This window comes from Hevea brasiliensis, chromosome 18 (genome assembly GCF_030052815.1).
Source record: "Hevea brasiliensis isolate MT/VB/25A 57/8 chromosome 18, ASM3005281v1, whole genome shotgun sequence".
In the NCBI taxonomy this organism is placed as follows: Eukaryota; Viridiplantae; Streptophyta; class Magnoliopsida; order Malpighiales; family Euphorbiaceae; genus Hevea; species Hevea brasiliensis.
This window is the reverse complement of record NC_079510.1, coordinates 14,514,359-14,529,709: the sequence shown is the minus strand read 5'-3', so window position 1 is coordinate 14,529,709 and position 15,351 is coordinate 14,514,359.

The following is a 15,351-nucleotide window of genomic DNA, read 5'->3' as shown; positions in this document are numbered from 1 at the left end:
TCGGTGAGTAGATATTAATTTTATTTATAATTTTAATATTGTTATATATGTCAGGCATGCTCATGCATCACTTATATATATATGTATGTAGTTAAATATTAGGCATGCCCAATATTGCATTTGTACTTAACGATATTGTTGTGATTGTTGTGTTATGGCGATCTAGAGCTATGTGTGTGAGTTGGTGTGTATGTGTGGATATGGATAGGATGGGTAGACACGGCTGGAGCTTGACTCGCTGGGACCCGATCCTTATCATGGATAAGTCGGGGTAGGCATGGCTTGAGTTGATCTCACTAGACCCCGCATTTGAGTATTAAGCAAAGTTCAGCTTTGAGTTGATCTTGCTGGCAGAGGTTGGAACTAAGAGAGCTGGGTAGGGGGATCAGCTCCCCATATATGTATGTGTGAGTGCTCCAGATTGCCTTTGGTGTGATTTGACTTGATTTCCTTAATTTGTATTAAGATGATGCATTTTATTTCTAAGGATGCATTAGAATTAGATAGTTATAGAAATTGTATGTAAAATCAATATCTTACTCTACGAGTTGAACGCTCACTTCTATTCACCCTATTTTTTTTCCAGGTTACAGGAGGAGTTCTTTTTTGAGTAACTTACTTTCTTCCTCGCAGATTTAACATCAGTTATTTATTTATTTTATTATTTTCTAAATTTAAAATCTAGAACTCCACATGTGTTAGCTGTAGCATGGGCCTTATTGGATACTATGTTAATTTAAGTTTTTGATATCAATAAATGAAAATTTTTACAATATTTATATAGTTTATAATTGATTGATTTAAGGTTGAGCTGGGCTCCCCTAGATTTAGATTTTAATATTTATCAGGTTGGGTTGACCTGAATAAAAATATAATATGACATTTTATTTTATTTTATTTGCATGATGGGCCTCAATTTTAGGCCCTGATTATGGATTTGTGAGTAGTAAGGCTTACAACAGACCTTAGAGGCTTTATGCCGACTCAGGTCCTAATGCCGGTCCAGCCCAGAGTTTGGGTTGTGACAATAATGGTATTAGAGCCTAAGCTCTAGATTTATGGGAACGAGTATAATTGGGAGTGTGAAAGGAGTCTTTTAGGAGGTCACATGTGGAGTATAGGATTCTATTTTGTATTCTTCTATAAATCCTTTCTTCTAGATTCTGCGTTATACCTCGGGTAATATAAGAGTGCTTCGGTTAGTGTATTGAATTCCCTAAAATATATAGAGATGTGGAATAGAGTTAGCAGTCGTGTTGAGATCTATCATGGGGATATGTACTCCAAAGAATACTATGTTTTTTTCAGTATTGTGAGCTGATTATGTGCCTATCCAATGCAAGGCACGGGTATTTAAAGGTAAATTAAGGTAGCACAGCTGCATAAGATGGGAGTAAGGATACCACTGTTGACAGTTATTAGTGGACAACCTAGTCAGAGTAAGTTGTGGTATCAATTGGTTAAAAAGAGGCAAGAGGCCGGGAAACCTATTATATTGAGATGTACCATAGTAACTGTATAATGTTCTTATTGTTTGTGCTGTAAGCTGCAGATTACAGTATCGACATAGGATTATTATATAGAGCTACATGTATCCCCATGGCTCTCGGTGATAAGGGTGTTTATAGATGGCCTCTGTTTTGGTACAGTTATGCCAAAATAGAGTTCTACATCCACAGAGGAGTTAGGAACTCCTAGTTAGGGGTTCAAAACCCATAAACTAGAACATTGAAAGTCACAATTGGGTGATAACTAGAGTCAGTGACTCGGTTACCTTAGCATGAGCTAGAGTTATATCGAGAATGGCCATAAGATTAGAGATTTCAGTTTAGCTATAAGGTAAAGGTAACACCTACAGAGTGAGACCATATAATCTCCGAAGTGGGGTCTTAGGCAGTTTTGGCATTATAAGAGGCATTTTGCCTAAAGCTTAGTGAGAATAGTATACACTGCGTGTGTCAGTAAGGTGCAAGTACAACCCTACTTCCTAGAGAAGGTTGAAATGTCACACCCTACCCCTCTGTAAGGCATAACATGATCCCGTAGTATACCTAATGAATTACCAACTCCGTCTACTAATAACCCATTAAATACACTACAAGGGATTTTAAAAACTTTTATTACTTCTTTTACGGTGGTGAGCACTATTTACAGGTGTTAAAAACTTTTGTGAACTGAAGTGAAACAGCTAACTCATTTAGATTATTTGGAATTTCTGTAAAAATTTTGGCAGAGTGCCATCTGTATTTTGGATAAAACAGTTCTTCAGAAAACCTGTAAAAAAAACACTTCAATAATTTCCAAATCTCAACTTCAACATTTTTCTCAACTCAACACATTTCTCAAGTCAAATTCACAGTAATTTTTCAAGGACTGAGATAGAGAAAATGTAATACAATTTTTACAAGTCAAAATATCTCATAATTTACCTTACAACTTCAATGTACAATTTTAATTTACAACTGCTCAAAACCAAAAACAATATGTACATACAGTGAACATACATTACATTACAAAATACAAAATATTAGTATACTCATTATACCCGGTAGTCTCTCGCTGGAGGTACTAGCAGCCTAATCTGCTGCCCTGTCGGTCTTTCTACCTGCGACAGCAATAAAAAGCTATCGCTGAGACAATGTCTCAGTGGTGCACAACATTAACCAAATACAATTTAACTCACAATTCATAAGTCATGTAAATAGTGGATACTTAAAACCATAGTCAATTTCAAGACAGTAATTGTCCATAAGAATTTAAACTCCATTTGTCAATATCACAATAATTTTCAATAAGTCAGATCATGGTTGAATTCAATAGACAGTATATGTCAAAGAGAGTTTAAATCAATTTCACAATCTCACAATACATATCAATAAATCACACACAGCTTAATCATGTTCCAGGTTCAATTCGTCCCAAAAGCCGATGGCTAATGAGGTATTCAATTCGTCCCAAAAGTCGATGACTAATAAGGAATAACATAGCTAGCTAGCAAAAATATGAGTACTCATCCAATTCGTCCTCAACAGGCACACACCTCAACACTTCAGCCAGAGAGGGAATTCAATTCATCCCACTAGACAAGCTAATGAGGAATACAATCAATATACATGATAGCTGTGGTTTCAAACCATTTCCAATGCTTTTAAATCAATAAGTATCCATCAATGTCATTCAAACAATTTCTCACAGTTTCAAATCATTTACAATGCTTTTCAAGCAATAAATATTCATTCAAATATATTTCCACAATATAAAATAATAATATACAAATAGTCAATATTTATTTCAATTGAAAATAATTCAAAAGAAATAGTTGTTGTGCACAAACACAATTTAAAACAATAACATACAATTAATCATATGAAATATTATTCAAAGCAAAATCAGTTGAAAACTAGTTGTGCACAAACCTCTGATAACTGTCTCCGGTTCTGGACTCAGTACTTCCTTCCCTTTTCCTGAGTCTTTGGTAACTGAGAAACACAATTTGAAGTGTTTCAGTACTAAATTAAACTGTCTCTAACGATAATGTTCGATAAGTAATTCACTGAACTCAATTATTCACTGAATACCTTTATTTGCTTAATCACCTAATATACCGACCCTCGATGCGTTTTAGGTAAATTAGGGTGTAGTGTCATTAATATGTCACATTCGATAATGTTTTAGGATTGGTACGTGTTACCAAACTCAATTCTATGTATATTGCGTTTTCTTGCATTTCATTGCAAATTGCTGGATTTCGGGATACTAGTTTAACCTAGCCGGACGATCTAGTTCCCTCGGTTTTCGGGTTTCGGTCAAAACTACAAACTTGTAGATCTATGTCTTATTGCATGCGGGACAAAATTTCAGGTCAATCCGAGTTATGTAGACCAAGTTATGGTCATTACACTATTGCTAGTCAAATGGCATCAAATTAGGTCAATTTTAGGTCAATTTGGTCAACTTTGGTTCGGCCAGTTTTTGGACCCGAACTTGTGCAAGCTTTTTGACTTGCTTCTGGTCATTTCTGGGCTTTGGTGTCTTCATAAGACTTGTAGGTATGGGTCTTAACTATTCATGGTTAAAATTTCAGGTCAATTGGACCTGTTTTGAATGAGTTATGGCCTAAACACTCACTGCTGCCCAATTGGTCATTTTTCAGGTCCTAATTGTACCTAATCCGAATTGGTCATTTTCTTGGGTCACCTTGCAAGCAGAATTTTGGTATGCTTTCTCAATGAAAGTTGGCACATTTTGTGCCTAGTTCCACCTCCAATTGGTCTCATACCAATTGAGGTTACACAATTAAAGTTATTGACTAAAATGCATACTGCCCTTAACTACCATGCTTAAACACACATCAATTACACATGTACCTTACTATATGTTCACTTCCTTTACCATTCCTGTTTTGGTTCATTACCAAAACCATATCCCACTTTACATTAAATGTCACTTTGGGCAGATTACAAACATCCTTAATACACCAATTAAAGCTCACATTTACAAAGTCTAAATACAATCACATACACACCTAAACATCACTAATTCTTACATACACTTACACAATCAATCTATACACATCTCCATCAATTCTCAAGGTTAATATTCTGCCAATACTTTCATGAACATATACATTTATTCAAGAATCTCAAGGCTGCCGCAAACTTCCTCAACACCAAAGTATTCCACAATTCATCAATTTCCATCCAAATGCAAAAATCACCATATATATATGGAATAATTTACTAGGATATTATATCACCATAACCAACATAATTCTCATCAAATATATGTACAAATACTTCATCAATACATGACTACATGGCTGCCCAAAATTGGATATCTCAATAACTCTTCAAACTTAAAAATTTCCTTCACAAAACCAACACCCATAACATGTACACAAAGTTTAACAAAGAAATCTTCAAAAATGTAAACTTACCTTATGGTTAGAACTTGCCAAACCTTGATTAAACTTCTTAAATTTGGTATCAAGCTCTTCCTTATGATGTGTAGACAAACTTTCATGAAGGAACCTAAGGGATTGAAGGTGAAATGGAGGGGTGGATCAAGCTTGAATGAAAAACGTTAATGGAGGTTTTCTTCTTCTTCAATTCGGCAATGTTGAGAGAATTGGAGAAGATGAAGAATTCAGCTGCATTATGGACTTACACCTGCCCCACTTCATGTTTATTTTATTCATTAGTGGACCACTTAATTAATTCATATTATAAGTTAAATTTTCACTTATTCCACATTAAACCCTTAATTCTCACTATTTACTTTAGGTACCACCAAATTAATTTTTTATTTTATTTTCTAAGTGTAATATTATTTATTTTTAGTGGACATTTAGGTCAAAAGACAATTCGGGATGTCAAATGACCATAATGCCCCTGTTCGGGTTGCATTCCCGATTTTTCGGTAACACCGGGTTTTGTCTATTTCTCGATTTCTCACTTTTCTTTGTACTAACTATTTAATTTTTCTTTGATCTTTCTAATGATATTTATTCTTCAATAAGGGTCTATTTAAGTCCTAAAAATGTTTTCCAGGGTTCCCCGCAGTCCAGGGCTAGTCAACGGTCCACGCCGTGACTTCCCGGTGCGGTCACCATCGCTAGGGTTCCCGGCTCGCTTAACTTGGTTACATTTCTTTGCTATTATTTTTCCTTTGTTTTTCTTGTATTTTCTCTTCTTGTATTTCATTATTTTATGTCTCCTCACTCATATCGAAGTGTAGTTCTAGGCATCCTAGCTGTCCGGACAGTACTGGTCACTGGAGCAGCAGAACGCACTACCGAACTTAGGGGTGTTACATGAAAACTGTGAAATGATGTTTTAAGAGTTGTGGTATAATAAGAAAGTAAATGATCTGACATTGTTTTAGCAAGGTGGCAGATGCAGTACCCCTATTATAGTCAGTTGTGATGTAAGATATGATCTTATGCTTTAGAGAGAGACAGAAGGTTAATACTGCTAAGGGTAACCTACAGAATAGTATATCAAATGAGATTGTGGAGTATGATAAAGAGTTGTTCATTTAGATATCCCAAGGAGGACACATCTCATTATGTGAATCATAAGTGATAAGATCATGAAATACGTAAAGCTTTTGAGTTAACAATAAATTTGGGTACCTAGTACCTTAAGTTTGGCTATTTAAGTTGAAATGAGAAATTAGAATCCTTATAAATCTTTATTCCGAGGTAGTAGAGGGTAGTCCATAGTTTAATGGGCAGAAACAGAGATTATATAGTGAATGTTCAACTAATTTTTCCTAAGTTTATCCTTGGTTTCTTATTGCCCAAGACAAAAGTATATTCTAAGTAAATGAAAGGAAAAGGATAGCAGTTAGCATAGATAAATCATAAAATATGTGTACATATAAAAGAAGTGCAGAAAGGAAAGATAAAATAGTTGGATCAAATGTAGCAGGACAGATAATATAAATACTAGTAGAAGTACTAACTGGAGTGGTTAGAAGACTAATTCTAGGTAAAATCAAGGTGTTGATGACTTGATAGAGACAGTATAAGGGTTATAAGTTTCTGACATGACAATCAAGTGAAAAAGAGAGTAGAACTAAGAATAAAATAGTCAAGTTCTATTTTTGGTAAGATAAAAAGAGTTGGCTAAAGAACAAACTGAAAAGCCCCGATTATGATAAGATTTGGAAGAGTAGAGTAAAGATATAGAGGAGGAAAATGCAGATCTAGGAATGGAAAGCGAGGTAAACTGAAAAGTAAGGATAGAGAGCTTAGAAAATGATGACATTAAGGAGAACACTTGTCAAGGTATAGAACCCAAAAGTGCAGAACTCATAGTAAGTTATAATTGATGTGGTGTTAGGAGCCTGAACTTGGAGCTTTGAGTTATAGGATCTAGATTAGACCTTATTTGTTTTCTGTTCCCAAGGTAGAATAAGGAGGCGATGACATTAGAACCCTCTTAGTTATTGACAGTATGAGGAAGTTAAGGGAGATAGCTATAGAATGTGTTGGGGTAATTTGAATTGTCATATTAGACAAAGAATCAAAGTCAGTAGGAGTAAACTGAATAAGAGTCAACATAAGAGATTCAAATATGCTTGATGAGAGAAAGGAATGAAGGATTATGACATCATGACTTAATGTTAGAATTTTGAATGGCGAGACAGTAGTCACAGAGCCTATATTTGGAGTTAGGCGAGTATTTTTTTTGTGACCGACAAGATAATTATGTAAGAAAATATAAATAATAGTATGATAAAATGTAGCAGAGTGCTAGAAAAGGGTAAGATAGGACAAGATAGGTATAGATGTAATTACAAGTTACTGAGAAGTACAAGGATAAGAGTTACGGCAGTAAGTAGGGTTGGAAGCAATTTCTAGAAGGGTCTATTAGTGAGAGGCATCTTCTAGAATACAATAAGATATAGGAATGAAAAAGAGTTAAGGTAGGCATAAAAAGGTAGAAATGGAGTATAAGTGGAGATAGAGAATCTTAACATGATGTCTCAGGCAAATCAGTGGTACAACAGAAGAATTATTATAGTTGATATCTTATAGAAAGAGATATTGAAATTTCAGGGAGAAGACCAAGAGACATGAATAGGGTGCTTATGTAAGTAGGAGGAGATTTCTCCTTCTCTTTAAGTTTAGATCATACTTTTAGCTCTAAAAGTCTACATAAGCAAGGGAAATAATGTTGAGATGCCCTAGTATTTAAGAACATGATAGGCACCAGTCTATACACATTCTTCTTAAAAGGAAATGACGGTAAGTGAGTACCTGATGTTATATATTAAAGGATGATCAGAGTAGTGACAGGAGATAAAATGAGTTAGTTACCAGGGCTCGCAACCCTTCTGGACTATAAGCTGGAGGAAGTGCTAGTTATGGATAAGTTTTAGTGGATTAAATTATTGTTGATGGGTAAATTTGAGGCTGAAGTTAAAAAGCTGTGGGTAGTATATGTGGTCGTATTAAGGAGGATGAACACGTGAAGTATCTTATCTAAAATTACAGCCATGTTAGTTCAAATGTAACTTATAGTTTCTGGGGCTTCTATCTAACCCTAATGAGTAATTTCCTACGAAGGATAGTAGGGAATGATAATGTTCTGATGGTCAAGTTGGAAAAAGCAAATATAAGAAGAATTTCCTACGGTCAATTACGAGTGATACATAATGTGAGGGATGTACTGGTAGAAGTCAATTGTAAAGTTAGAATTCCATAAGCAATGGAACTAGTAGTCAAGATAGGACTGAGAAAAAAAAAGGTTAAAGTGGATGTTCGAGTGGACATCCTTGAAGGAAAAGATATTAGGGTAAGAGAGGACAAAGGTTAAGGAATGAGTACTGGTTGGAAAGATATCAACAATAGCACAAACATGAATAAGGAAGTGGATGAGATCTAAAGGGCAGGAGAAAAGCTCGATAGATTTGGTTATAATGATGAGAATAAGAAGGAATGAGTATGCTAGGGACACATTAAGTGATGTTTAAAGCAAGTTATGGTGAGGTGATAGATTCAAGGAGTAGTGACACCTCAATATAAGTATCAATGTGTCAGGAAGTACGTCACATAATAACAAGCTTTAGGAAGAAGTCAAGATATTCCCATTCTAGAGGAGGAGTGGGAAATGATCAAGTCACATGGACTGGGCTGTCAGGGAATATAAACACTTTTAATGTATAAGAGAAGAGACCCAGTTCACTTTCTAATGTTGATAGATGGTGTAAGGTACACTTGGCACTTGGAGGGAACTCTATATGACTAGATGCATAAGATGGATAGAAGTTGGTCTAAGGACCTTAGTGATGACTCAATGTAGATTGGAAATTCGAAGTATCATAGGATTGATAAGATGCACAAGTGTTGACCATTGAGGTTACAGGATAAGTAAAGATCTTGAACAAGATGCCTATGTTAGGTGCTACAAGAAGTATCTTATGGGTACCATAGGATAAGGAACATAAGCTATGTCTTTGGGGGAAACAGAGGTTGTTAGAATAGAGAAATGGGAAATGAAATCACTAAGAGACATGTTAGGGTACAATGAAAGAGAGGCAAGCACCAAGTTGATTGAAGTTATGAGATATCAAGTCAAGTGCAGTGAGGTATAGTGACTACTTGAGATGTCAGAAAAATGGTCAATGAATAGTTAAGAGATAAGAGCCCCTCTAAGAAAAGGTAATGACTATTAGGACACTATAGTAGGATCAAAGAGCAGTGGAATGTGATCCACAGTATATGAGGAGTTTAGAGAATAAAGTGTTATAACCATCTTGCTTAGCTGGAAGAGTAAATGCCCACATCTATCCCGATAGCTTTTTTTTTCTTTATCCCTTGTTCATTCAAAAAATTCGAGAATGAATTTTTCTTAAGGGGGGAAGATTGTAATAATCCAAAATTTGCTTTAAAATATAAATTCCGTATCTTTATATAGTATTTTAATATCACTTCAAAATGACCAATTTTAATTGAATGTTTGGTTTTATAAACTAATGTTAAGTCAACTTTCAAAATATATATATTATTATTATTTCATTATTTTCAATCTTGATTTTTAAGGTTTAATTTAATTATTATTATTATTATTATTATTATTATTATTATTATTATTATTATTATTATTATTATTATTATTATTATTATTATTATTATATTTCTTTATTGTTTAAATTATACAAAAAAAAAATTATTATTTTTGGACTTAATTGAAAAATGTGAAAGAGTTCTAGGACTAGTTAGGTAATTAAAAGATTAAAAAAAAAAAAAAGAAACCTCAAAACGCAGCGCAGGAACCCCTCCCCCCAAACTCTCTCTTCCTCCCATTTCTTTCCCTCTCCCTCTTCGTTCACCGTGTTTCCGGTCGACCCAGTGGCAAGCAACGGTCGGTAAGGCTTTGGCAAGCCTCCAGTGGCCCTCAGCTGCACCAGCAACCCCCCCTGGATGGCGAACAGCAGCGAATGGGGCCTTAACACGCGTGCACAATCATGTCCTTCCAAGCGCCGTGTTCTTCCAAGCATGATTCTGGAGGTCTTCAGCGACGTTACGGCCAATGGAGGGTAGCACTCAACTCCTGGGACCACAAGCTTCCCATCTCGACCAGCGATGTCCCGTTCCATGGAGGTTTTCGGCGGGTTTCGAAGAGAGAGAAAGAAGAGAGAGAAAATAGTGGCAGTGGCTTTCTGGCCACTTTTCCAGCAATCAGACCGAGACCACCAATGGACTCAGGGCAATAAAATCTTCAAAATGGGTCTGACCTCGTTCCGATCAGACAACGTTTGAAAAAGGCGATCATCAAATGTTCCAGATTATTTGGTGAGATTTTCGAACTTTTTTTATTCCCAAAAATTAAAAATAATTTTATGATAATTATTAATAATTTTTTGGCATAATTTAGGTGCGATTGGATCGATGATAGCTTATTAGCACCAGAAATGCGAATTCAGCCAGATCTGGCTACTCGGCAGCCTGTCTCGGAATATGGTCAATATTACAGTCAATCCTAGCATTTTCAAACATTCTGGACGCGTTCCAAGTGTCAGATTTGGCATAGGTAAATCCGAACTCCAAGTTGCTCATTTTTGTCAAATATCGGTTTAGAATAAAAATTCATAAAATATTCGTGAGTGATTAGAAAATTATAATTCTTTTTGCCATAGTCTTATAACCTTATTAAGGATCATGGGGAAAAATTTTAGAAATTTTAGAACTTGTTTGAGTAATTTTTACAGAATATCAATTTTAGGGGCAAAAATGTAATTTTTGATTTTGTAATATTCTGCTTGGATTGGAGGGCTCAGAAGGGACCATATGTTGTTGATGAGATATGGAGATGGGATGTGTGATTTTAGAAGTGTGATTTGAACTACTTTGCAGGTTGGGTAGGTTCTAAGTGCAGGAGAAATTCTGCCTGATTTTCGGCATAAATTAGGCTGTTTTTTTTATCTCTTTAGAGTCTTATTTTGAAATAATACTAATAAATTTATAATTTAATTATTTAGGTGAACAAGGTCAGTCATCCTTCCCAACTCAGTCGCCACAATAATCTCTGATGATCGGTGAGTATATATTAATTTTATTTATAATTTCAATATTATTATATATGTCAAGCATGCTCATGCATCACTTATACATATATGTATGTAGTTAAATATTAGGTACGCCCTATATTGCATTTGCACTTGATGATATTGTTGTGATTGTTGTGTTATGGCGATCTAGAGCTGTGTGTGTGAGTTGGTAAGTATGTGTGGATATGGATGGGACGGGTGGACGCGGCTGGAGCTTGAATCACTAGAACTCGATCCTTATTATGGATAAGTCAGGGTAGGCACGACTTAAGTTGATCTCGCTAGCCCACGCATTTGGGTATTAAGAGAAAGTCCTGCTTTGAGTTGATCTCACTGGCAGAGGTTGGAAATAAGAGAGCTAGGTAGAGGGATTAGCTCCCATATATGTATATGTGAGTGCTCCAGATTGCCTTTGGTGTGATTAGACTTGATTTGCTTTGTTTGTATTAAGATGATGTATTTCATTTCTAAGGATGCATTAGAATTAGATAGTTATAGAAATTGTATGTAAAATCAATATCTTACTCTATGAGTCGAACGCTCACTCCTATTCACTCTATTTTTTTTTTCAGGCTACAGGAGAGCTCTTTTTTTAGTAACCTGCTTTCTTCCTCGTAGGTTTAATATCAGTTATTTATTTATTTTATTATTTTCTAAATTTGAAATCTAGAACTCTACATGCGTTAGCAGTAGCATGGACCTTGTTGGATACTATGTTAATTTAAGTTTTTTATATCAATAAATGAAAATTTATATAGTTTATAATTGATTGATTCAGGGTTAAGCTAAGCTCCCCTAGCTTTAGATTTTAATAGTTATCAGGTTGGATTGACCCGAATAAAAATATAATATGACATTTATTTTATTTTATTTGCATGATGAGCCTCAGTTTTGGGCCCTAATTATGGATTTGGGATTAGTAAGGCTTATTATGGGCCTCAGGGGTTTTATGCCGGCCCAAATCCTAGTGCCGGTTCGGCCTAGAGTTTAGATTGTGATAACTTTTTCTTGGGAATTAAAGCTATATGAGTGTCATTCAAACCATTTGGCAAAGAAACATTATGCAAATAAGATAAACAAGCAACAGATACATCATTACCTACAATGCTCCAAAAATGTTGGTTTCAATGCTAGATTCATGCCATCCAAACTAGGAGATTTATCAGGGTGCATAGATTTAACAACCAACTTAATCTCCTCCATAGAAAACTTAGCAGTTAAAACAACATTATGATCTTCCATAACCACACGAGACAAACAATTAAAAACCAGAGATCCAACACAACCAAAGGAGCTAAATAAGGAAGAAAAATATGAAACCATCAATTCCTCTAAACCCGACCCCCAATCTCTCCGAACACCATCATCATCCCATAGACACTCTATAGAATTCCTTTTTTTTTTCTTAAAGGAAGTTTGAGCTTGAAAAAATTTGGAGTTGGAATCCCCATCACGCAACTAGAATTCTTTAGCATGTTGTTTCCAGTAAACATCCGTCTCCTAAAATAAATCCTCTAGCTTTTTCTTGACAACATTGAACTAAGAAACAAAAAAGTCATCCCGTTTTGGATGTGGCAACTTAAGATGGTGCTTACAGCTTACAATCTAAGATCTTAACTGCTTCAAAAAGCTTTAAAATATAATTAAGTCAAAAGTTCATTAAAAACCCACTTTTACATTAGACAATTTTAATAAATTTAATGGGTTTGGATATTTAATTAAACTCCTTTAATTATTTTTTAGGCCTACATGAAGCCCTAAAAATATTAAATTAAGCCTAATTAAATAATTTATGCTTTTAGACTCTTTCAATAAAAAAATATATTTTTTTTCCAAATTAGAAGACCAAAATCAAACTGATAAAATTGATTAACTAAATATATTTCTGTCATTTAAAAATCTCCTGAGTGCTTTAAGATTTCTCACTGTCCAATGATATTTCATCATAGGACTCTCACTGCTTTTTATAAATCATGCATTTCAATGGTAAAAATATAGATGTTTATAGATACTTGTCAACCCATTCAATCTGTTGTGGGTTTAACGAATCAGACGAGTCTCCATTATTGTTTTTTCATTCAGCCAATTTAATCAAAATGACATTATTTTGTTAAATCATTACTTCCAAAAGACCAAAAAATGCAGCTCAAGTGATTAACTCTTCTGTTCTTTTAATTTTTTAAACTGTTATTATGTTATGTTGACTTGTTTTGAACATAATTTATATGAAGAATTATGTTGTATTTATTTTTTTTAATTAAATATGATGTAAAACATGATTTATGGATATTTATATTAAATTAGTTTTTTTTTTCAAAATATGCATCGCACGTTATTATACTTATTATAAAAACTCGTGATTTTATTTTTATATAATTTTTGATTAATTTTTATATATTATATAATATTATTGTAGTATTATAAATATTATATTTAATTATTTAAATTAAAATATTAATTTTAATGTAATTTTAAGTAATTATATAAATAAAAATATTCATCAATTTAAAATTTATTTTTTTATTCTATCATATTTTTACAAAAGTTATGTGTTATATTATTAACTTAACTATACACTTAAAGGTAATATAATAAAAAAGTATAAAAATAAGTTTTAAAAATATAAATAGGCTAAAATGTTTAAAAATTAAAATAAAATAATAATAAATATAAATTATCTCATTGAATTTAATTCATTTAAACTCTATTATTTTACATTTTTTTAAGTTTGATTTGCATATATTTTATTTAATTTTTCATAATTTAAAATAATATTAACTTGCATAATGAAATTGCCTATTAAGTTAATGTGAAAGAAAATTATTTATAAAATTAGAAAATAGAATAATTTTTTAAATGAATTTTTATTAGTTTAGTACATTATCATTATAAAATTTTTATTTTTATTATATTGATATCTTGTCATATTATTTAATTAAAAAATTTTAAAACCTATTTAATATATTGATTATTTAATATTTTAATAATTATTTTTATTTTTTTAAATTATAAATTATGTTATATATATATATATAAAGAGAGAGAGAGAGGGGGGGAGGTTTCTAATTCTAAATAAAAATTATAACAAAATTTCTGTAAAAAAATTTAAAAAAAATAAAATTTATAAAAGAAAAAATATAAATTTATATTATTAATATTTATAAGATTTTATTAGTTAAAAAAAATGGGTCCATTATTCATACTTGTATATATATATATATTGTAATGCATATAGTTTATTATTATAATATACCACATGTATTACATGTTTAAATTTTAATTATACTAAAATTATATTATATTTCTAAAAAAATCATAGAAAATATTTTTATAAAATTGATTTCAGTTTTAATTATTTCTTTATTTGGGATTTAATATGATTATGTGTAATATGATTTCCGATTAAGTTATTAATAGAAAATTACAATTATATTAGCATAATAAAATAAATTTAGTTCAATACGGTGTGGTTCTTACAATATCTCTTTTATTTCGGTTCTTATTAATTTTTTTAATGTAATTCAAAAAAATAAAAACTATGAATACTACTATTTTCTATACTAAAAAGAACAAAAGTAGAAAAACATTAATAATGTAATATTATAAATATAAATGTAATTAATTAATATATTATTAATATTACCCTTTTATTTATTATTAATGCAAGAAATAATATTTTATAAGTGGTATAATGCTAGCTCTATAATAACAAATTTTAAGAAATCATACTTATAATAATATAGATATAAATTGGAATAAATTAATTTGATTTAAATTTAATTATTTTTAATGATTTTTTGTTGGTATTGATTTTTAATTAAAATTAAGTAAATTTCCTTTTAGGTTATTCATTTAACAAAATTTAAAATTAATAATAATCTTTAGATAATTTATATTATTAGTCATTAAAATATTTAACTTTAATTAATATTCATAATTTTATAAATATTGATATATTATTTCATTACAATAAAAAAAACTTAGATGGAAATTAACTTAAAAATAATATGCAAATAATAAAATATTTTTAAATATATATAATAAATAACTAATTGTAAATATAATTTTGAAAAATTAGATACTAATAAAGTATTTTGCTTAATATTGTAATATGATGAAATTATATTTTTTTATTTTTTATTTATTAATTTCTAATTTTTATTAATTACTTCTCATGAAATTTTATATTTAATTAAAGTTAAGTATAAATAAAATTAAGAATTTATAATTTATATTAACTCTAAGATAATGTTTGGTATAAATGAATTTCAAAAAATTTTATGGAATTCATTT